General features: G+C 36.2%; 1 protein-coding gene across 1 annotated transcript in view; it reads right to left on the reverse strand.

Annotated features, from left to right (window-relative positions):
• Positions 1-23232, reverse strand: part of LOC116913922 (heterogeneous nuclear ribonucleoprotein H3-like) — a 154262-nt gene that overhangs the window by 74711 nt on the left and 56319 nt on the right. The gene's annotated exons all lie outside the window — the stretch shown is intronic.

The raw sequence follows: 23232 nt of genomic DNA on the forward strand, positions 1-23232 counted from the left end.
AAATGGAGCTGCTGTAGTAATGAATTCTTTATTATCCCCATCTATGGTTAGTGGAAGACACTATCTATGTACATAAACTGTAAGTGTGTGATCATTATCATTGAGTGTGCATTCAAGGTAAGGAAAATCTGATTTATGTCAAGAGACTCAATGTCTCCCAAATGAATGAAGAGGGGAGAAGACTCCAGATGAAGGCTGCACGCCCAGTTGCTTGGTTTCCTAGAACGGCTTGTTTATTTCCATTCACATACCAGCCATACTATTTGTCCAGCTAAATTCTCACTGTCATCATATTTGAGATAAAGTTTTTATCGAAAGAATGAAAATCTGTCTCTGATAATCTTTATACTAAACAATGTGGAATTTCATTTAATGTACATTAACCTTGCGAGCAATCAAATGAGGTATTATTGTCACCAATGGAAAATACAAAAAAAAAAAAAAAAGGTGCTGAGAGGCTAACAAAATTAAACTATTAAGTCAGTTACACACTAAAATGTGTTTTGTCACTACAATATTCATACAATATACTCATATATACAGAAGAGTGCAGCTCATTAGTACAACAATGTATAGTTGTACTAATACAACTATATAATACAATTCATATGATAGTCTTTGGGTGATGGCTTAAAATAAAGGTTTATAATGAATCAGTGCATTAAATAATTTTAACAACATTCATTGAAACTTTCGTAACTGACATAAAGCCACTAATAAGGCTAAGTAAATGTAAAGGTAATATTTACATTTAAAAATAAAGATAAAGATTCCAGAATGTTTACACTGTTCTTTGTGTTTGAAGGCTAGGTTTATATTTTAAAAGGTTATTTTTATATTGGTCGTTTAAACCAACATACAGTTAAAACATAATTTAGACAAAGTATATGCACCATTTTTATGTCCTTAGTTAAGAAGTGAGTGATTTGTTTCATCAGTGAAAGTTATGGATGGAAAAGCTTAAGAATCTCCATGGGCTAATAAATAACACAATTACCTACTCCCCATTACATTCGTTCTCATTTTCTATCTATAGATGCTCATTTCAGCTCTCTCCCTCCTTCAAAAAAGTCCATCTTTCTTAATTATGCATATTAATAGAATAATAATTCCATCTAATGTGAGAAATGAAGGGGGTGGTTCTTATGCTAAGGTTTGTTCCCCAATTGGTTCTTGATTTGGTAGCTTTTTAGCCAAAAACCAATTCCTGGGTGAAAGGTATAGGGGTTACTTCCAGGTTCCAGGAGGAAAAGGGAAATGCAAGGAAGAAGAGAGGAGTTTCTGCACCACCAAGTGAGTTCTAGAAGGGAGCTGGGGCCCTCAGGTGGGTGGCCAAGGATGTTTGACTCGGGCCAGGTGGGACTAGCCACTGAAGTTTAGGGCAGGTGGAGAGACAGACGGAGATAATAAATTGGTAAGGTCACACTTTTCCAGGCAGCCCAGCAATTGTGTCAAGAAGGTAAATTGTAAAGGAACAAACTGTGAGTGTGTCTTTATCTGAGGATTCAAGGGAAGCTGGTAAGGGCTGGTAGTGGGGTAACCTCCCAGAGCGAAAGGCATGTAGAACAAAAGAGAAGACAAGGGGGACTGGTAGCTCAACCAGTGCCCCAGCAAAGGCAGAAGCAGTAAAAGTACACTCAACAGTGGAATGAATATAAAATATAAACGTATGATTTTATCTATCTATCTATCTATCTATCTATCTATCTATCTATCTATCTATCTATCTATAATAAAATATTTTTAACACTAAAACGAATAAAAAGTAATAATAATAACATATTGAGTCAAATAAACTCTTCAATTAAAAAAAGAAGGTAATCTGTTTGTTAAGTTTAGCTGTATATATAGTTAGCCCTTTGTATCTGTTATTTCTTCAACCCTGACTCTATCAGTTCTAGATGTCAAATGTTCAAAACCATTCATGCTTTCAGCAGTGAGCATAAAAAGCTTAGAGTTTTCACATGCTCAATAAGCACTACCTCAGGTCTACATCTTCACCTCTGGTTACAGTTTTTAAATGTTTTTTTCTATGTTTTTATATCGTGAGAAAAATAAAGGACATGGTTATAGAAAGAAGCATACAGAATAAAATTAAAGGACACAATGGAATGCATGGAATGACTGAGGTCTCTGATGAGCATCTGGACACTTCCCTGAGAGACTACCTTCATAAAAGTCAAGTAGAATCTTCTTAATGTGCATCTGTAATAAAAAATTATAGACTTTCAGCCATTGTTTTTAAACAACACAGTAAAACAATAACTTAAATTAAAATTATAAGTAATCAGGAAGTGATCAAATGAGAATGAAGGTTTCATTCTCACTAATGAACGTCATATAACACTATTATTGATATTTTAAAAATAGGGAAATAATATCTTATAACCCTGTTTAAAATATTAGATAAAGATATGGTAGATGATAGACAGAATGATAGATAGATGATAGATAGATAGATAGATAGATAGATAGATAGATAGATAGATAGATAAAGGGTAGCTTCACTAAACAAAGTGATATTTTTCCACCAAGAGTTTTAATTTAAAAGGAAAAAAGTAGTAATAATGAGAATAATTCCCTAAATGTACTAAGAATATTATTTTGTGATAAAATTCTGTATAGATATGCTGTCCACATTTATGTATGTAGTAGTGAAAAGTGTCTTTGAAGGTATTTTAATGAATAAAAACCAATTAAATATGGTTCTAATAAAATTATTTTTAAAGTATATATACTTTGCAATGATTTAATATTAACCAAGTATCTCACTTTAATGTAGTGATTACTTAGTTGCCATCCTAAATATAAATAAGGATGAAAGGAAACAAGCATATATTATAGGATACATAATATCTACTCTATGGGAATACAGGGCAGAAGTCAAGGAGTCAGTTATTTCTCAGTGTAATAGAGCTATGTCTTTCCTTTCAAAGCCATCCTGTTTGGGCTCAGTAAAAGTTTCTTTGTAATGATAAGCTTCTGCTTGGAACTCTATTATTCATTACCTAGAAGCAGAACAATTTATTAAGTGAAGATTTTCACACTTTCTTATGACAAAGAATCAGCAAAGGAGTTATCAGTGTGTTCAAAACCAAATGAGACACAGACGGATTTAGCAACAATGTTCACATTTTTAACTGCTAACAACTTTTCTAATTTAAAAGTCTTTCTTCTGATAACTCTTCCAGAATGACAAAGAAACGCTTCCCATCTGCATTACATGTCTCTTGTCTCCTTTAGGATGAGAAAAAATGTTCCTTTAATGTGTTGACGCAGCTGAAGACAGACTCACTAATTGACTCATGTTTTCTATTTATGTGTCATCCATGTTTGAAAATTGAACTGGGACTATGAAGTAATTTCACTTAGGCTATTGAAAGAGCTGTTGGATATTGTAATATGTAGTCACCAGTGGATTCCCTTGAATTTAATGCCGCCGTATGCTAGAAGTTAACATTTTTATATCCTATTACTAATCTACTGAGAAGGTCAGATTCATTTGCTTCTCAATTTGAGATTCAAAGGGTCACTTGTTTCTGATTAAAGACAAACATTGATCTTATGTTGAAAAAATGCTTTCTAATGTTTGTTACTTGGTTTCCTAATATGACGTTTAACTATAAAAAATGTAGTGTAACCAGGCAGAAGCCTTTGTTACATACCAATTCTGTTTTAGGTTTCAGTGTCAAATATTTATCTTTTCTGGAATGTACCTTTATTTACTCGAAATCAACCATTGCCTTTATATCATTTTCTTTCATTAAGGTGTCAAAGGCTGCAAAAGATGTTTTATTTTCTTTTCCTTGCTGATTTAAAATCCCTCATCTCCAGTGTACCTTCTTTCCCTGAAAGAGGATGAGTCTTTATTCACAATAACCACAGTTCTTGAACACTAATACAAGAAGTGTGATTTTCCTTGTCACCATCTGTGCCATGAGTTCAGCCTACCTGACAAGTGCCCCAGTCATTTATAAAGGAAATGCTTGGACAAGTGGACTGAACATAGCTGGCATCCCCTGGTCTAGATATCATATGCATTTCCATCAGTTCACAACATGGCATCAGAGTTGGAAATTCCTGGTAGCATGTGACTCAGAAACAGACAGGAAAGGATTTGTAGAGCATGTACACACTTTTCTATCCAGTTAAGTTAGCACTGCCATTTCTAGCTCAGAGTTTTCTGAAAGTACCACATCTGAGTCTTCTCCACTCCCCCAATTGTCTGCTTACTATATTTTTGTTTCCATGTGTACCATGTGTCAAAGAATAATAAAACTTATTTAATTATTACCCATTATGAGTACATTTTTATCTTTTAAAATTACATCTGCATTGTCTTGTTTAATTTGTCCATTCATCATGAATTTGCGGGCAAATGTATGAAACTAGAAAAAGTCATCCTGCATGCGGTAATCCAGAGCCGAAAGATATGTTCTCACTGATAAGTGGATATTAGCCGAAACATATAGAATACCCTTCATATACCCCACAAACCTAAAGAAGTTAAACAAGAAGGAAGACCCAACCAAAGATGCTTGAATAACACATAGAAAGGGACACAAACTAGTTATTGAAGCCTGAGTTGGGAGCAGAGGAATGGTGAGGCAGGATCAGGTTCAGGGTGAGACAGGAGAGAAGCCTAGTAAACTAGAACGAATGGATCACAACTGCCTGGGATGGGAGGAGAGGGGAGAATCTCTGGGAGGTTCCAGAGACCTGGGATAGGGCAGGCTTCCAGAGTCAATTGGCAGGTGACCTTAGCTGAGATGCCTAACAGTAGGGATATGAAACCCGAAGAACCCACCTCCTGTAGCCAGGTAGGACCCCCAGTGGAAGAGTAGGGGCACTATCCTTATACTACAGACCTCAAATTAGTTCTGTCTGAACTAAATGCAGGATGCAACAGAGACTGGGGAAAAAAAGGCCAACCAATAACCGGTCGAACTTGAAACCCTTATGGAAGTGCTGGGGGAAGGATTAAAGCCCAGAAGCAGATGGGAACTCTACAGGAAGAGGAGCCGAGTCAAAAATCCTGGGCCCCTGGGATCTCTTAGAGTCTGGACCACCAACTAAAGAACATACACAGGCTAGAACAAGTTACCCTGGCACGAGATGTAGCAGACAGGAACTCGGTCTTTCTGGGTGCCCAGTATGATCTCAGCTAGAGAGGGCATGCCTAATCTGGCATAGAATTGATGTACTTAATCAGTCAGAGACTTATGTGCCAGGGTTGGGAGATACCCAGAGAGGATCCTATCCTCTCAAAGGAGAAGGGGAAGGGTGATAAACCGAGGGAGGGGCAGAAAGGGGGAACAGCATTTGAAATGTAACAAAATCAATAAATGAATAACAAAATAAATAAAACCTCACAAAAATCTGTTCATTCAGTTTATAAATACATTAGTACAATTTAATCTCTGCCGTGTTCTGAGATAAACAATCAGTGTTATACATGGTAATCTTCTTTCTTAGGAAAATTATTCACATGATGTATTTGGTATAATTGCTGACTTGGAGTTCAATTCATGACCATCCAATACACTAGAGTATAAAAAACATCTGAACATCTCAATTCTTATTCTGAACTTCTACATAGGTTATAGCAGTCTGGGAATCCTTCAAAACTAGACTGTTCAAAATATGCTTCATATGTAACTTGGGTTCTTGGATGGACTATATGTGGTGGCAATAAATATTAGGAATGATGCCTCTACATTGTTTTAATTTGCACATATAACCAACAGTGTTCCAAATGTCTACAGAATATTGTGTTTTAGTTATAATAATTCATCCAAATTCACAAAAGAAATAATAATAAATTACATAACCAATCCTCTTAATATAATTATTGAGTTGCCTAGGTGTTTATCCTAGTAATTTACGTGCTACACATGGTAGGGCTTCCAGTAAGATGGAGTATATTTCTGAAAATATAGCTTATGATTTCTCCCTGATAACTCATTGTTCATGACCTAATTTATAAGATATTAATTTTGAAATATAACTGAAAAGAGATGACTATGTTTTAAAGAAGTTATAAGAGTTAGAATCTAATCCAAAAGAACTATTGAGAGGAGTCACATACATTGACAGGAACAAACTCCATTAGAGGACACTTTTTTTATTGGTAACTTTGTTCATATCAGAAAGAATTTATCATGAACATCCCTTGATGTAAACTAATTTGTGAATTTCATTTTTCTGAGCGGTGAGGAAAAAATGGTATTTTACTATTGCCTTAGCAGACCAGTGCAAATTATGAAGGTTATTTCTGTCCTTTTATTAAGAGAGGAGAGACTAGACACACTTTGATTACAGAAAATAGGTCAACTTCTATCTAAATGGGAAGCTTGAGCTACCTTTCCTAATGTCAGAGGATGCTATACAAGCTGGTGACAGTGAGAATACACGTAGGAATTTTACCAAACAGTGGATGCTGAACTCTATAATACTAGCTTGTCTAGAAAAGAGTGTTTACTGATGCAAGTGGCATGACAGTTACAGGATAACTAATCATTTTCTGATTGTTATTGAGGCTTGCACCACAGGGTGGAGCTTCATACCTGGTACTATAACCATGGTCCAAACTTCATGGCTGGAGAGGTCTTAGGACCAAGAGTTGAATTTTCTATTATTTTTATTAACTATTTAAATTATAAGATTGCCTTCAAAACAATTAGGTTTGTATTCATAGACATGGCTTCCTGTCAAACTTGGTCAGAGAAGATTCTTTTTCCAGTGCATAGATACAGAAATACAAAACTGGTCAGAGTGCTGTGAATGAATGACTGTGAGTTCTAATGAAGTTAAGATATCTTCATATCTAGCTGACAACTTCACACCCAACAGGTTTCCAATGAGATACTTGCAGTGTCTAGTTTGGCATTAATAAATTCAAACATTTTTCCTTTTATTGGATTTTTTATTTACATTTTAAATGTTATTACCTTTCCCAGTTTCCCAGACATAAGTTCCCCATTCCATACCCCTCCCCTTCTTCTATAAGGGTATTCCCCTCCCCATCCATGCCCCCTTCCCATTCAGCCTTGGCAGGACCAAGAGCCTCTCCTTCCATTGGTGCCCAACAAGGCCATCCTCTGCTACATATGCAGTTGGAGGCATGGGTTAGTCAATGTTTAGTCTTTGTTAGTGGTTTAGTGTCTGAAAGCTCTGGTTGTTTGGCACTGTTGTTCTTATGGGGTTGCAAGCCCCTTCAGCTCTTTCAATCCTTTCTCTAATTCCTAAAATGAGGATCCCATGTTCAGTTCAATGGTTTACTGCTAGCGTTCGCCTCTGTATTTGACATGTTCTGGCTGTGCCTCTCAGAAAACAGCTATATCAGGCTCCTCTCAGCATGCACTTCTTAGCTTCATCAATCTTGTCTAGTTTTGATGGCTGTATACCCACGTGGGGCAGGCTCTGAATGGCTGTTCCCTCAGTGTCTGCTCCAAACTTTACCTCCATATTCCCTCCTATGAATATTTTTGTTGCCCTCTTTTAAGAAAGAGTGAAGCATCCACATTTTGATCATTCTTCTTGAGCTTCATGTGCTCTGTGGATTGTATCTTAGGTAATTGGAGCTTTTTGGCTAATATACACTTATCAATGAATACATACCATGTGTATTTTTCTGTGACTGGGTTACCTCACTCAGGATGATATTTTCTAGTTCCATCCATTTGCCTATGAATTTCATGAAGCCATTGTTTTTGATAGCTGAGTAGTGCTCCATTGTGCAAATATACCACATTTTCTGTATTTATTCCTTTGTTGAAGGGCATCTGCATTCTTTCCAGCCTGACTATTATACTTAAGCTGCTATGAAGATAGTGGAGCATGTGTCTTTGTTGTATGTTGGAGCATCAAAACACTTATATTAGATTGCATGTTGACATTCTAAATTCCTGCTACAGCAGTGAAAAGCAATTTTGGTAGACCACAAAGGACAACATCTTATAATAGAAAAATGATGAGTCTGAGTTAAGGCAACTAAAATGTGGACATTGAATTTTAGATAAGAAAATGATCATTTTTAGATTTCATTATCAAGAAATCAACAAGATTGTTCCATAAACTTTTATGGTATATATATTTATTTTGTACATATAGTTTATTATTCTATTGCAGAATAAAATGGTAAAGTATCTCACCTTATTTCACAGAAGAAAGGAAATAGTCGATTATATTTATGACAACTTATTCCATTCCCCAAGACTTGACAGCAATACTGAAGCTATGGGGCATTCACAAAAAGGGACATATCATGACTGCTCTCCAAAAGACCAAACAAGCAGCTGAAAGAGTCAGATGTAGATATGTATACCCAACCAACAAATAGAAGCTGCTGATCACTCTGGTTGAATCAGAGAAAAGCTGGAGGAAGCTAAGAAGGAGGGCAACACTGTAGGAGGACCAGCAGTCTCAATTAACCTGGACCCCTGAGATATCTTAGACATTGGATCACCAACCAGGCAGCATACACCAGCTGAGATGAGGCCTCCAACACATATAGGGCAGAGGACTTCTGGGTCTGGGCTCTGTCCGAGAAGATGCAACTAACCCTCAATATACTGAAAGCCCCAGGAAGTTTAAATGTCTGGTGGGCTGGGTGGCATGGGGCATCCTTGTGGTGATGGGGAGAGCGGGGTAGTACATGGGGCTGGGGAGGATGTATGGGATGTGGAACCCTTGGGGAATGGACCTGGAGGGGAATAAAATCTGGAGTGTAGGGGAATGTTGAGGGGGAATGAAGGAGAGGGTGTTTGGGTAGGGAGAACACCTTTTAGTAAAAGGGAAGGGGAATGGAATGGGGGCTTATGTCTGGAAAGCAGGAAAGGGAATAACATTTGAAATGTAAATAAATAATAGCCAATAAAAATATATTCTTAATGAATAAATAAATAAATAAAGAGAGTCATTAAAATCTCACGAGTTAATATGGGTCATTACTGCTGCTAATAACTCAAATAATACACAAAACTATTAATTCTATTTTAAGAGAATATATACCCAAACCAAAGACAAATAGAAACTTGGATTTTTTTTTAAAAAAGGAAATTACAACAATATTGGAACTATACTTACTAGTATAGTTATTTAACATAAACATATGCATATTTGGTTTAATAGGCAGGTCAGAAAAAATTCCAGCAAACTTAGAACAGATGCCCCTAAAACAATATCACGAAGCATCTCACTAACACCAGCAGTAAATATATGAGAAATAACCAGTATTTTAAAAAATATAGGGTTTGTGCGTTTGGGTAATCATATATACCTTATGTTAAGAAGGAATTGGTGGTATAGAATAAGCCTATCATCAAATTGTCTACTCCACAAATGCATGCCTTAGAAGTGGAGAAAGAGGAACACTCCTCCATTGTTGGTGGGATTGCAGACTGGTACAACCATTCTGGAAATCAGTCTGGAGGTTCCTCAGAAAATTGGACATTAAACTGCCTGAGGATTCAGCTATACCTCTCTTGGGCATATACCCAAAAGATGCCCCAACATATAAAAAGACACGCTAATTACTATGTTCATAGCAGCCTTATTTATAATAGCCAGAAGCTGAAAGAACCCAGATGCCCTTCAACAGAGGAATGGATAAGAAAATGTGGTACATCTACACAATGGAATATTACTCAGCTATCAAAACAACGAGTTTATGAAATTTGTAGGCAAATGGTTGGAACTGGAAAATATCATCCTGAGTGAGCTAACCCAATCACAGAAAGACATACATGGTATGCACTCATTGATAAGTGGCTATTAGCCCAAATGCCTGAATTACCCTAGATGCCTAGAACAAATGAAACTCAAGACGGATGATCAAAATGTGAATGCTTCACCTCTTCTTTAAAAGGGGAACAAGAATACCTTTTGGCAGGGGAAGAGAGAGGCAAAGATTAAAACAGAGACTGAAGGAACACCCATTCAGAGCCTGCCCCACATGTGGCCCATACATATACACAGCCACCCAATTAGACAAGATGGATGAAGCAAAGAAGTAGAAGTGTAGATCGCCTCCTGAGAGACACAGCCAGAATACAGCAAATACAGAGGCGAATGTCAGCAGCAAACCACTGAACTGGGAATAGGACCCCCGTTGAAGGAATCAGAGAAAGAACTGGAAGAGCTTCAAAGGGCTCGAGACCCCATATGTACAACAATGCCAAGCAACCAGAGCCTCCAGGGACTAAGCCACTACCTAAAGACTATACATGGACTGGACCCCTGACTCTGACCTCATAGGTAGCAATGAATATCCTAGTAAGAGCACCAGTGGAAGGGGAAGCCCTGGGTCCTGCAAAGAGTGAACCCCTAGTGAATTAGAGTTTTGGGGAGGGGGCAGAAATGGGGGGAGGGTTGGGAGGGGAACACCCATAAGGAAGGGAGGGGGAGGGGGATGTTTGCCCAGAAACCGGGAAAGGGAATAACACTCGAAATGTAAATAAGAAATACTCAAGTTAATAAAAAAAAAAAAAGAAAAAAAAGAAAAGAAGTTTATACAACAAGAAAGTGATCAGTGTTCAAAACTAAAGAGGTTGCAAAATCTAGAACCGAAAATTTTCCATACTTTCTGGAGAGGACTGATGATAAAATTAGAAATGGAACCTATTCCAGGTTACAAAATGGTTCCTTTGGAACTGGAAAGCATTAACTAACTCTGAGTCTTAAACAGCAGAATTCTATGAGCAATTGCAAACGTGCTCAAAAGCCTGTAGGCATGGCACTTACATGAACTAGAAAACAAAAAATAAATAAAACAAAACAAAGACAAACATTCCGCCAAATACTGTTAGGCCATACCTGAAACCTGAGAAGGCGTCCATATTTTTTTCTGCTTCAGAGTATGTAGAAGAGTGAGTAAGAGGGAGTTCTCATTGTTTCTCCACCTGTCTGTCCTAGACACTTTCATGATTGTAATCTAATTGAATAAAAGTGGGAATATTAGATAGCTCTGAAAGGGAGAGGATATAAATATGGTTTACTTTTAGTGATAAATGATACATTTCTTTAGATACCTAAGTTCACCTCACAGGTATTGATTTTTTCATTAATTAATTTCTAATTTTACTATACATCCCAATTGGAACTGCACAAGGTGTCTGATACACCATGTGAAATCACTGAAATGAGAAAACAGGCTACATTTGTCTATTCTTTCCTTGGTAATGTAAAGATTGAAGCAAGTACCCATGGCTAGTCTTTTCTTAAATATTATTTCATAAATTTGTTACTGCCATAATTCCTCTTCAAAAATGTTTGTTTGTTTTACACATTTCTGCCCTTTTAACCTTCCCTTTCCCAAACTTTTTCAGTTTTTCCAAAATTTATTATTCCTTAAACAAGCATGGGTATTCAGTCTGACTCAGTATATACTTGAGAATGCAGTGCTCAAATCTAATACAGCCCCCACCTGTGCCTGTCAGTACTTATTTGAACTCACAGCATGTACACATTAAGTCACACTATTTAAGAGAATAAAAACTTCTACAATCTTGCACTGACAATCTTGATTTATAGTTTTTTATGGATGGAAACTTGTTTAAATACATATGTATAATTTATATAAATGAGGCATTTCTTAGCCCATATTAAAGAAGTGTCTTCTGTAAACTAACAGCAAACCCGAACTAGTCAAGATGCAAGGAATGGCAAACTAAAGAATATTCCATCATATAAAGGACATTTATACTGCACCCTCTACTTCCAAGACTCAAAGATCAACATGGACGAGGACACAAGAATAGTCTAAGAATGAGAGTCAGTGGATGACTGCAAGCAAATTTGTCTTCTGGATGAATTCAGAGTGGTTGTGACAGCATATGCAAGACCTGTGATGCCCAAGGCAGTTCCACTGGAACGAAGAAGCTATTGGCAGTTCATGGCTTCTGAGATACAGGTGAGTCAGTATTCTTTAAGAGTGTAAACCCTGAAATCTAATCAACATTCTAGTAGTAGGACATGCACCCAAATATGTGCGGGCAATCCTGATCGGACTTGATGACCTTTGGAAAAGTTAACAGAACAAGGGTTAGTGAGGAAGGAGAGTGTGACTCGAGGAAGAGCTTGGGAGAGGGGTGAATGGCATCAGAACATTCAATAAAAAATTCTCAAAGATAATGTAAGGGAAACAAGGGGATTTAAAACAGTGGAAAAGGGAAGCAAATTTCTACACTCTGCTAAGCAGAAGGGCTGAATCTGTTTATATGATTCTTTCCCCTAGGATATGGCACTGGCTCTATCTGCACATAGAAAACCCTGCATGTACATACTACTTGATGTCACTATACTTTAACATTGCATGCCTGACCAAACACATTACTACAGTACTTAAATCTTTAAATATGTATATTTAAATATATACTCAGGACAGAGTACAAGAAGAGAGTAAACTTTATAAATCAGGGTAAAACATATAAAGGACTAACAGGAAACCTACCCAGACAAAAGTCTGTCAACTTCTGTACAAAGCAGGCTTCATTAAATTTTGTTCAAAACAGTACAGAAATGACGTATAGCAGAAGCATAAAATGAAACACATTTACATAATATGAGGGAACTATGAATAACAGAGAGATGCAGTCCGTGTATAAAGGCAGCTGTCATAATTATGTTTGCTGTTCCCAAGTCTGCTCCAACTGAGCAGTAATCATATGGACGCTTGTGCCTTTGGCTGTTTTCCTGGTTCTCAGAATCCCAACCCTATCTCTGATTGCCACAAACAAAATGGAGACCACCCACTGCCCTTATTTTCTAGCAGTTTATTGCCGTGCAGATCTCAGAAATCAACTTAAGCATTCTGTTTGTTTTTCCTCTTAACCTCAAGCCAAAATTACCTGATATGGGATTAAGAAATGCTGTCACTAAACAGATTGTGGATGAATTTACTAATCCTTCTTTTGGATTCCTGCTACCAAAGGCTATGTGCTTAAGGGTACCAGCTCTTGGAGGCAGATTATAGCAAATCACATCCCTTCACTTCAATGCAATGGTGAACCTTGACCAGTTGTTTAAGCACACTGAATGTTGGGCCATTACTGGATTTTGTTCACTTCACCAGGAAGTATAGTTGTTTCTTAATATTAAAAGTCAGATTGTATCCTCAAAAATAGCTTTTCCAAGATATTTTTTTATAAACATGTTAGAAAAGATATGAAATAGCAACTGAGCTTTAAGGTGTTTTGAGGAAAGGAATGCTGAATATTCTTATCCTGAAGAGATGTATTACTCCGAAATAAAAGAACACATTTGTTTAAAGCACCTAAGAACACATTTTGATAAATTTAGGACAGAGAGGAAAGTGAACAGTGAATGTGCAAACTGACTTTTGGATAGTTTATGTTATAAGTATGATTCCATCTCTACTCAAAATTTTATTTACTGAACTGAATTTGAACTCAGAAGTTTAGTTTATTAAAGGTTAAATAATCATCCCTCCCAAGGAGTTTAATAAAATGTGAACTTAGGTATTGTATATATAGAAATTCAGAATTACAAGGAAATTAGATCATCTTAGAAGTCTTCAATAACCAATATGCATTCACTAAATGCTCTGTTTTTATGATCTTGTGTGTGTGTGTGTGTGTGTGTGTTTTCTAATGCAATGGAAGTATATTCCAAATTAGATTGAAATCACCTCAAGTATTTCTTTAATTGTAACAATCTCATCTACCCCTAAATGAGACCAAATATTATGGAACTAATTTCATTACAGCCTCATCACGAAGAACAATTTTGAAGAAACATAAGACTCGAAGACATCAACATTAGGTGCTATATACCTCTGGAACCTCTGAATATAAGAGAAAAAAATGTGACAATAAAATTTACCCAGATTGCATATCTAGTGGTGGATTTAACTTCACCTAGGAGTTCATCAGAAATTTTATTATGGAAAAGGACATACACAGAGTGGGCAAGGTTTTTTTTTTTTTTCTTAAACTAAACTTGCTTATTAAATCAGGTAATTACAAGGAGCTAAGCCTCATTTAAAAACAAAAAGAAAAAGAAAAACAAAAAACCTTCTTCTCTTGGACACATAAAAGATAAGCTCAAACAGAAATGAACTCCTTAAGTACTCTCACCCATATGGCCCACTCATATGCCTAACTGTGATTATTAATGCATACTATTGTGCTTTTAATGTATACTATTATTGGGGATTAGTTCTAATGTTTTGTATTATTTCGGATCCCAAAAAGCCATGCTTCCAGACCTGATGGTCCCTACCCCTAGCTGGCTTCGATTTAAAATGAAGAATTGCCATACAGTCCATGTCTGGGCAGAAAAGGAGGAGGCAGGACTTTTAGATTGGAGAAAGGAGAGGAGGGGAATCACCATGACAGAAAGAAGAAGAAACTTAAAGGCCCACTGGCATGTAGGAATCCGGGAAAGTGGCCCTAGAGGCCAGCCACTTCTCAGATTGGGTTTGTGGTAACAGAGATGAAATGTTGATTTAGTAAATTGACTGAGGAAAGTTGGAGGGGAGAATATATGCTAGCAGCGGGGAAATTTAAAAGTTGTGCAAGTCAAGGCATATCAACAGTAGCTTGTGTGTGTGTGCGTGTGTGTGTGTGTGTGTGTGTGTGTGTGTGTGTCTGTGTCTGTGTCTGTGTCTGTGTCTCTGTGTGTGTCTTTGCGTCCTTGTCTTTCAATCGAGAATCCAGAGGGCTCTACCTCCCAGAGCCAAAGTAGTTTAACTAATTCACCATTCATGGCTACATACTATTGTCTTTTGAGTAAAATTTCCTTGCTAATTTACAAAACTGAATAAGCCTTAATTGTAATTCGACGAATAAGACTCTAGGATTATGGGAATGCTGGATCTAGAGTCTGAATACTGTTGACAGATATATCACAGAGTTGGAGAACATATCACCCACCTTTCTCATAAAGCATTCTCCATCTAGAATCACTGTTTAACATGAAAGCACATTGCTGATTGGTCCACTGAGTCAGTGGCATTGCTGGATTACACAAATGCCTTATCAGAGGTGTTTGAGCCACATTATAAAGGAAAAACATCCACTTGCAGAAAGAAGGAAAATGGAAACATCTTGCTCATCAATTACTCATCAACTAACCAAGTTACCAGTTCAAAGCAGACATGTGAGTGTGACTTAAAGCGCAATAGTTCAGAGATGAAGGTGTTCGAAGTCTTCCCCTACACTAGTATTCTATATTCTGACAAAATAAGGCAGATAAGTAATGAGAGGTTTCTTTAAAGGTCCAGTGTATAAATGTTCATGAAAACTGCCTGAGATTCTATTTGGCAATGAGAGGAACGCAAGATTCCTCATCAATCTGAAGAATTAATAATGAAAAGACTGTAATTTCCCCACAGCAATTAAAAAGTCTATCTATATTTCAGCACTGTTGTGAGAATTAATGGTATAGTTGATGCTGATCAATTAACATAAAAATTTTACCTAGCAAAAGATAATCATATTAGAACGGGCACAATATTCCTCAGAGCAAGAAATGAGAAAAAGAATAGTATATATGTAATTCTGCAGGGAGGACCGAAGGTGAAAAAAATTAAATTAAACAAACAGAAGAGTTGGGATCAGAAGATCTTGCACAGTCTTGGAAATTATGAGAAATAAGTTTATTAAGTAATACGGCATCTTATATACAGTCTACCATGGGAGAAGTGGGAGAACCAGCAGAATGTCACTAAATAAAAAGGCAAATTCAGCGCAGAGTTACTACAAAAGCTTGCACAGAAGGAAGACAGGTTATTTCAACTGTGCCACAGACTAAGCATACAGTGACCATGGAACTGAGAATTCCAGTCTCTTAATGAAGGAAAATCAGGTTAAAACTAACCAAAATGTTAACTCCCTCAAGGCCTTAGCTCCAGGTCCAGACTAGGCCTTATCAAATTTGTCTCTGACAAAGACACAAAACTAATGTTCCCCTTATCCTCTCTCAGGGCCTCTGAGTCAGTCTTGGATTGGGCTAGCTACCACAAGTCAAATCACGTGAAAATCATCTTTAAAATTTTTATTTACAATATCATGAATACCATAAATGTAGAAATGTATGAATTACTAAAATTACTAAAGCTGGAATATTATATACTTATTAGGCATCAGATATCTTGGTAAAACAGTACATAAAGAAGGAAGTTTAGTTATTAATTTATTTGTATTATTTGCTCATTCAGCAAAAAGTTATATATAGTTAGATCAGCTTCTACATGGGAAAGAAAACTTAAATATCCCATGTTTAAGTGGACATTGATGATGTCAAGACACATCTGATACCTCTCAGAATATAAATGTAAAGAAATACATGAAAGGTATACCATTCTTCACACAATATAGATCATTCTATGGTTACTTTTTAAAAAAATTTTTTTTTATTTATTTTATGTACAGCATTCTACCTGCATATGTGAATGCAGGTCAGAAGAGGGCACCAGATCTCATTACAGATGCTTGTGAGCCACCATGTGGTTGCTGGGAATTAAACTCTGACCTCTGGAAGAGCAGTCAGTGCTCTTAACCACTGAGCCATCTCGCCAGCCCCTATGGTTATTTTATATTAACAGCTATTTCTGCTTGTTTTGAGCACATTCTAGTGACATGCAGGGGTGATTAGAAAGATGTGTGCACTTGAAGAATAAGGTAGAATTAAGAAAAATATTCAGAAGCTTTTGATAATAATAACGTAGATTGGGGGAAAATTTTAAGAGCTAATAGAATTGGCCAAATGCTTAGATTATGAAATGAATCTCATAATTTAACCTCATGGACACAAAAACTGTGAAAGACACTGTCCCACTCAGAACAGTAAAATGAATAGATCAAATAGCAGATACTCATGCCCATTAGAAACTTCCACATCGGGGTTGGGGATTTAGCTCAGTGGTAGAGCACTTGCCTAGCAAGCGCAAGGTCCTGGGTTCGGTCCCCAGCTCCGAAAAAAAGAAAAAAAAAAAAAAAAAAAAAAAAAAGAGAAACTTCCACATCTGAAATTTCATAAGACTTTCCATACTAGGCAGTGAACACTGAGAGGAGTGTAAGCATAGTTAGAAAAATACCAACATGACATGCTGCAAAATGCCATGGACACTAGATAATAAGGTATTTTAATAATAGAAATGTTTTTACTGGCATTATAAAATTCCTAAACATTAGTTTATATTCTTTATCTTCTATTTTCTTTCATTTCTATGAATTTTATGAAACTGATGGCTGTAACTTCCAGATAAATGTGGTATCTTGGGAAAAGGAGATATTGTCATTTAATATGCAACATACATGTGTACATATATCTAAACACATGCATATGTGGATAAGTGTATAGATCTCACTCCCTTGTTACTAAATATATCTTTGAGATTGCTTATTTTTTTAAATTTAAATTCATGCTTTACCTCTATTTTTAGTTGCTATTGGTGTAATTGTTTATGAATATTCAGATTTTCTAAAGAGAATATAAATTACAATACTATTTTCACATTTATTTTTATACTGAAATATTGACATTTTTTCTCACCTCCAATAAGCCTTGAAGATTGTATATTTCTGTTTTAAAGAAAAGGCAAAGTACTTTTTTTAACCTGTTAATGAATTAAAACAATTGTTTTAATAAGCCTTCAATGCCTATGGCAAGCAAAAGAAAACAAAATAATAGTGCATTAATTAAAGAAAAAAACAGAAGTATATTTTATACAGGCACTAACATAAATGTGAGAAATCTCTCAAGAAACAAAAAAAGAAAATACAAACATAAATTATATTAATAGCAGTAGCTACAAACTAGACATGCTAGCTAGTAATTCAAGGGTTGTTCAAGAGGCAATAGGTCTGCCATTAAGATGGACAGAAGGACTTCCTTTCAAAAAAGTATTTCTGTGATTGCTTTTCAGAGGGTTCAGTCATATTTAATTAACAACCTATCTCCGTGTGACTGAGAATGTCACCACTACTTCTCAGGATCCTCCGCTAGGTGATTTCGCTATCAATGTTTAAAATAGACTACCTTATATTTTTGATAAACTTATTTTCTTCATGTCATCTAATGGACAAGGAAGTACAAAGCTGGAGAAATGGCTCAATGAGTAAGAATATTTTCTACCCTAACCAAGGACCAGGATTTGGTTCCCAAAACCTACCAGGCTACTCATGTCTATGTGTAGCTTTTGTTCCGGGAATGTGTGTCTCCTTTTCCTGGCCTCTGTGGTCAGGGCTTGTATTCTGTGCACTTACACACACGTGAAATACTTATATTCATAAAATGAAAATAAATAACTTTAAATATTTCATTGAGTTTTTAATTTAATTATTAGGGTCTTTAGAAGTGACTGTAGTTACGGTTCTTCATTTTGATTCAGGTTTTGTTTTTTTACTTTCTGTCATCGGTTTAACACCTCGCAGTCAGTCCCCTGTGGTGATTCTCCATCATCACATACCTTTGACATCCTTCAGCGTCTGCTTGTATGTGGTAAACATACATATACCAAGCCACACACATACATATAAAATGCTTTAACACTTAAATATAAAACACTTACAAATAAAATATGTACATGCTACCTCTACCTTTTGTTCCACCTGAGTGTCATCTTAAAGTGATCTTAAGGATCACTTGTTTGTTCAATTGATTGATTGATTGATTGACTGAGTTTTAATTCAAACACAGATGAAAGTTTCAGGAGGAGGCAGAGATGTGAGAACCTCTGGGATGGTGTTGAATATCAACTAAAATACAGACTTGGTGGTAAATGAATGGAACAGATTAGGAGTCTAATATTACATATCATTAGTCCTTAAAGGCAAACAAAAGACAAATGAAAAATACCGACCCTCTTTTCAACCTGTTTTTTAGTTGCAAACGTGATGTATTTGAGCTGTTTGTTGTTTATGGATTTGGATGCTTAATAAAAATCTAAAGAATGACAAGTAAAGTTACATCTACAATGTAAGACTGTAGTGGTAATAATTGATACAGCAGGTGTAATTAATAATTATGAAATGTCTCATTGTTTCAGACAGGTTATTGTTATTGAGGCTGTTGTTATTGAGCCTACTCTTTCTATTTTAAGGCTAAAGATAACTCTAGCAACTTTCTGTTTACTGGGAAGCAAGCATTTTGGTTCAGGATGTATACTATCTACAATATTATATTTATATAAAATATTTATCTTATTAAAATAAATAAAAATCTGAAAAAAATCTTTCAATGCATTCCATAAAGGTGGAATGGGTATAGTTGGTATCAAATTTGAGAATATTGATTTATCAGGCCCACAACTTGCTGCGTTTTTGGAAGCAGGTTAGCAACAGGGACACCACGTAGGTCATACACCCCGAAAGCAAAGCTCTTGCCTACCAAGTCCTCTTAAAGAATAGACAATAGCCACAAAACGCAGCACATGCCCTTGGCTCCATATCTTACAACTCTCCCTGATTTTTGGGAAGTTCAACCATACCAGGGACATGATGAACTGGTTTTTCTTATAGGATATAAACACTGTATTAGAGATAAAGTTAGATACATTTTCTTACACTGCTGATATGACTACAGTCACTCTATGTCTAAAGTATAAAATGAATATTCCTTTTTTAAAATTGTTTTTTTTATTGGATATTTTCTTTCCTTACCTCTCAAATCTTATCCACTTTCCCAATTTCCCCTCTGGAAACCCACTATGCTTTCCCCCTCCCCATACCTCTATGAGAGTGTTCCCCTACCCACTCACCCACCCCCTCATCCACTCACTCACTCCAAATTCCCTGCCCTGGCATTTCCTTACACAGGAACATTGAGCCTTCACAGGGCAAAGTGCCTCTCATTGATGCCCAATAAGGCCATCCTCTGCTACATATGTGGCTGGAGCCATGGGTCCTTACATGTGTACTCTTTGGTTGATAGTTTAATCTCTGTGAGCTTTGGAGGTGGGGGTCTGGTTGGTAAATATTGTTGTTCTTCCTATGGGGTTGCAAACCCCTTAAGCTCCTTCAGTCTCTCTAACTTCTCCATTGGTGGCCCCATTTTCAGTCCAGTGCTTGGGTTATAACATCTGACTGTATTTCTTAGGCTCTGGCAGAGCCTTTCACGAGACAGCTATATAAGGCTCCTGTCAGCATGCACATCTTGGCATCCACAATATTGTGTGAGTTTGGTAACAGTACATGGGATGGATCCCTGGGTGGTACTGTCTCTGAATGACCTTTCCCTCTGTCTCTGCTACACACTTTGTCTCTGTATTTCCTCCTGTGAATATTTTGTTCTACCTTCTAAGAAGGACTGAAGCATCTACTCTTTGATCTTCCAACTTCTTGAACTTCATGTGGTCTGTGGATTGTATCTTGGGTATTCTGAGCTGTTGGGCTAATACCTGCTTATCAGTGAGTGCATATCATGTGTATTCTTTTGTGATAGGGTTACCTCACTCAGGATATTTTCTGGTTCCATCCATCTGCCTATGAATTTCAAAAAGTCACTGTCTTTAATAGCTGAGTAGTATTCCATTGTGTAGATGTACCACATTTTCTGTATCCATTCCTCTGTTGAAGGGCATCTGGGTTCTTTCCAGCTTCTGGTTATTATAAATAAGGTTGCTATTAACATAGTGTAACATGTGGCCTTGTTATATGTTGGAGCATCTTTTGGGTATATACCCACAAATGGTAGAGCTGGGTCCTCAGGTAGTTCAATGTCCAATTTTCTGATGAACCTCCAGACTGATTTTCAGAGTGGTTTTAGCAGCTTGCAATCCCACCAACCATGGAGGAGTGTTCCTCTTTCTTCTGATCCTCACCAGCATCTATTGTCAACGAGGTTTTTGATCTTAGCCCTTCTGACTGGTGTGAGGTGGAATCTCAGGGTTGTTTTGATTTGCATTTCCCTTTGACTAAGGATTTTGAACATTTCTTTAGGTGCTTCTCAGCCACTCGATATTCTTCAGTTGAGAGTATTTTTTTTATACTGACATATGTGAAAATGTAAGAGAGGATGATTAAACTACCAAATTAGTTATAAAATATATATCTAGGAACTCCACTAATATTTACAATTAAAGCATCTCAGTATAGTCAAACTAGAAAGACTACCCTAATAATAAAATTTCATTACATGATTCAATTCCCAACTATTTGTAACCATTTTAACTGTTCTATTTTATTTTTATTTTATGTAATATTTGACCTTAAGTCTTGGTAAAATACAAAGATCCTGTTTCTCTCTACAAATATATTATAAGACTGTAATCCACAGTCATATCTACTAACTTCATGAAACAATAACATTAAAATGAAAAAATATGTCCTTATATTTAATATGTATATTTAAGTTTCTCAGGTTTACAATCACAGTCAAATCAGTACATTGGGGCTTTTTTAAGTGTTAATAATTATTCTAAAGCTTAAATAATTTATCTCATTTTTATAAAACACATGTAAATGCATATTGTATTTTCTCAATAGTGGGCAAAAGTCGAATAAAGTTTATTTCTTAAACAATTACTCAGTTGGTCAATCTTTGACATTCATTCATTGTTTCAAATTTAATGACCATAATATATTTAAATTCAAAAAACAAAGGTGTTCAGTCTTTTAAGCATGATGTTGGAATCATGTCGATATCAAAAAGACATAATTAAGTCTTTAAATTCTATTTCAGTGACATTAATCTGACACTTTATGCACAGTTCTGTACTTGGTATATTCACTCAATAACTTTAAATCCTACAATTATACAATATTTCAATAGCTATATTGTGATAATTTAAACTTTTTTTATGTAATCATGGGCTCTTAAAGTGCATATGGAGCAAAATCAGTTCAATATAAAATTAAATGTCATAGATGGATTAAATTACTATGGTGAACCAATCTGGAAATTTCTTAGTCATGGGTTGATGAGCCAGTAAAATAAATAATGGCCACTCAAGAGCATCAGATATTTTCACAGCAGATAGACAGCAGAAGTCTAAGAGGAACAAGGCTAAAAAGCTTCTGATTGGTGACAAAGAAGCTACCTTACCTACCTTTGCTGAAGAAACATTTTAATCAATCCACCAAAATACTTCAAGTCATAAACACTTCCACTGGGAGAAGCAGATGAAAAGATTCATCAAACAAAACATACATAGTGCATGTGTGTGTGTGTGTGTGTGTGTGTGTGTATGTGTGTGTTTGTGTGTGTGTGTGTGTGTGTGTGTCTGAGTTGATATTTAATATTCTTGTAGCAGTTTCAGAATCCAAGGACACAGCTTAGCCATTGGTATCTATTTTCTCCCAAGCATACTAGCATAATCCTAAAAATTCTTAGTTTATTCTTTATATGAAAGACCAATAATCATGCATTAGAATAGTTTTAAAAGCATTAGTTTTTTTAAATTTTGCAAAGATGTTATAGTTCTTTCAGAATGATATATCAAAAATGAATAATTATAAAGTTATGTACAAGTGATCTGTTAATGGAGAGAATATTGCACAAACAAAAGGAATGGCAAACTGTAATGAGTGGAAAAATCTTCCTTCTTATTTTATGTACAATGTTACACTGAATCATAACCTTATTTTTTCTTTCTGTATTGTCTATTTAATCATGTTAATTAACAGAGATACATAGTTAGAATGTTTTCAGAATTCTACAAAAGAATAATGTGAAATAAATTATAGTATAAAAGAATATAATGTAGAAAATAATTAGAAGATTCTATCTATTTAAATATGACTGATATAAGAGAGGGGAAACTGAAGGTAGCCACTAGAAAGTTCCAGATGCCAGGGACCCAAGATATTTTCAGGACCCAACAGGGAGGACCCTAGCCGAAATTCCCAACGAAGTGGTGATAGAACCTAGAGAGCCCATATTAAGTGAATAGGCATAGTCCCTGGTTGAGGGATGGGGCCACCCACCCAACTAAAAAATCTAATAAGATATCCTCCTGTCAAAAGAAAATGCAGGGATAAGAGTGGAGCAGAGACCGAAGGAAGGAAAGACCATCCAGAGATTGTCCCTCCTAAGGATCCATTCCATCTGCTGACACCAAACCCAGACACTATTGCTGATGTCAAGAAGCACCTGCAGACAGGAGCATGGTATAGCTGTCCCCTGGGAGGCTCTGCCAGAGCCTGAACAATACAGATGAGAATGCTCACAGTCAAACATTGGACTGAGAGTGGAGACCACGGTGGAGAAGTTAGGGCAGGGACTAAAGAAGCTAAGGGGGTTTGCAACCCCATAGGAAGAACAACAATA

Source organism: Rattus rattus, chromosome 12 (genome assembly GCF_011064425.1).
Source record: "Rattus rattus isolate New Zealand chromosome 12, Rrattus_CSIRO_v1, whole genome shotgun sequence".
Lineage (NCBI taxonomy): Eukaryota > Metazoa > Chordata > Mammalia > Rodentia > Muridae > Rattus > Rattus rattus.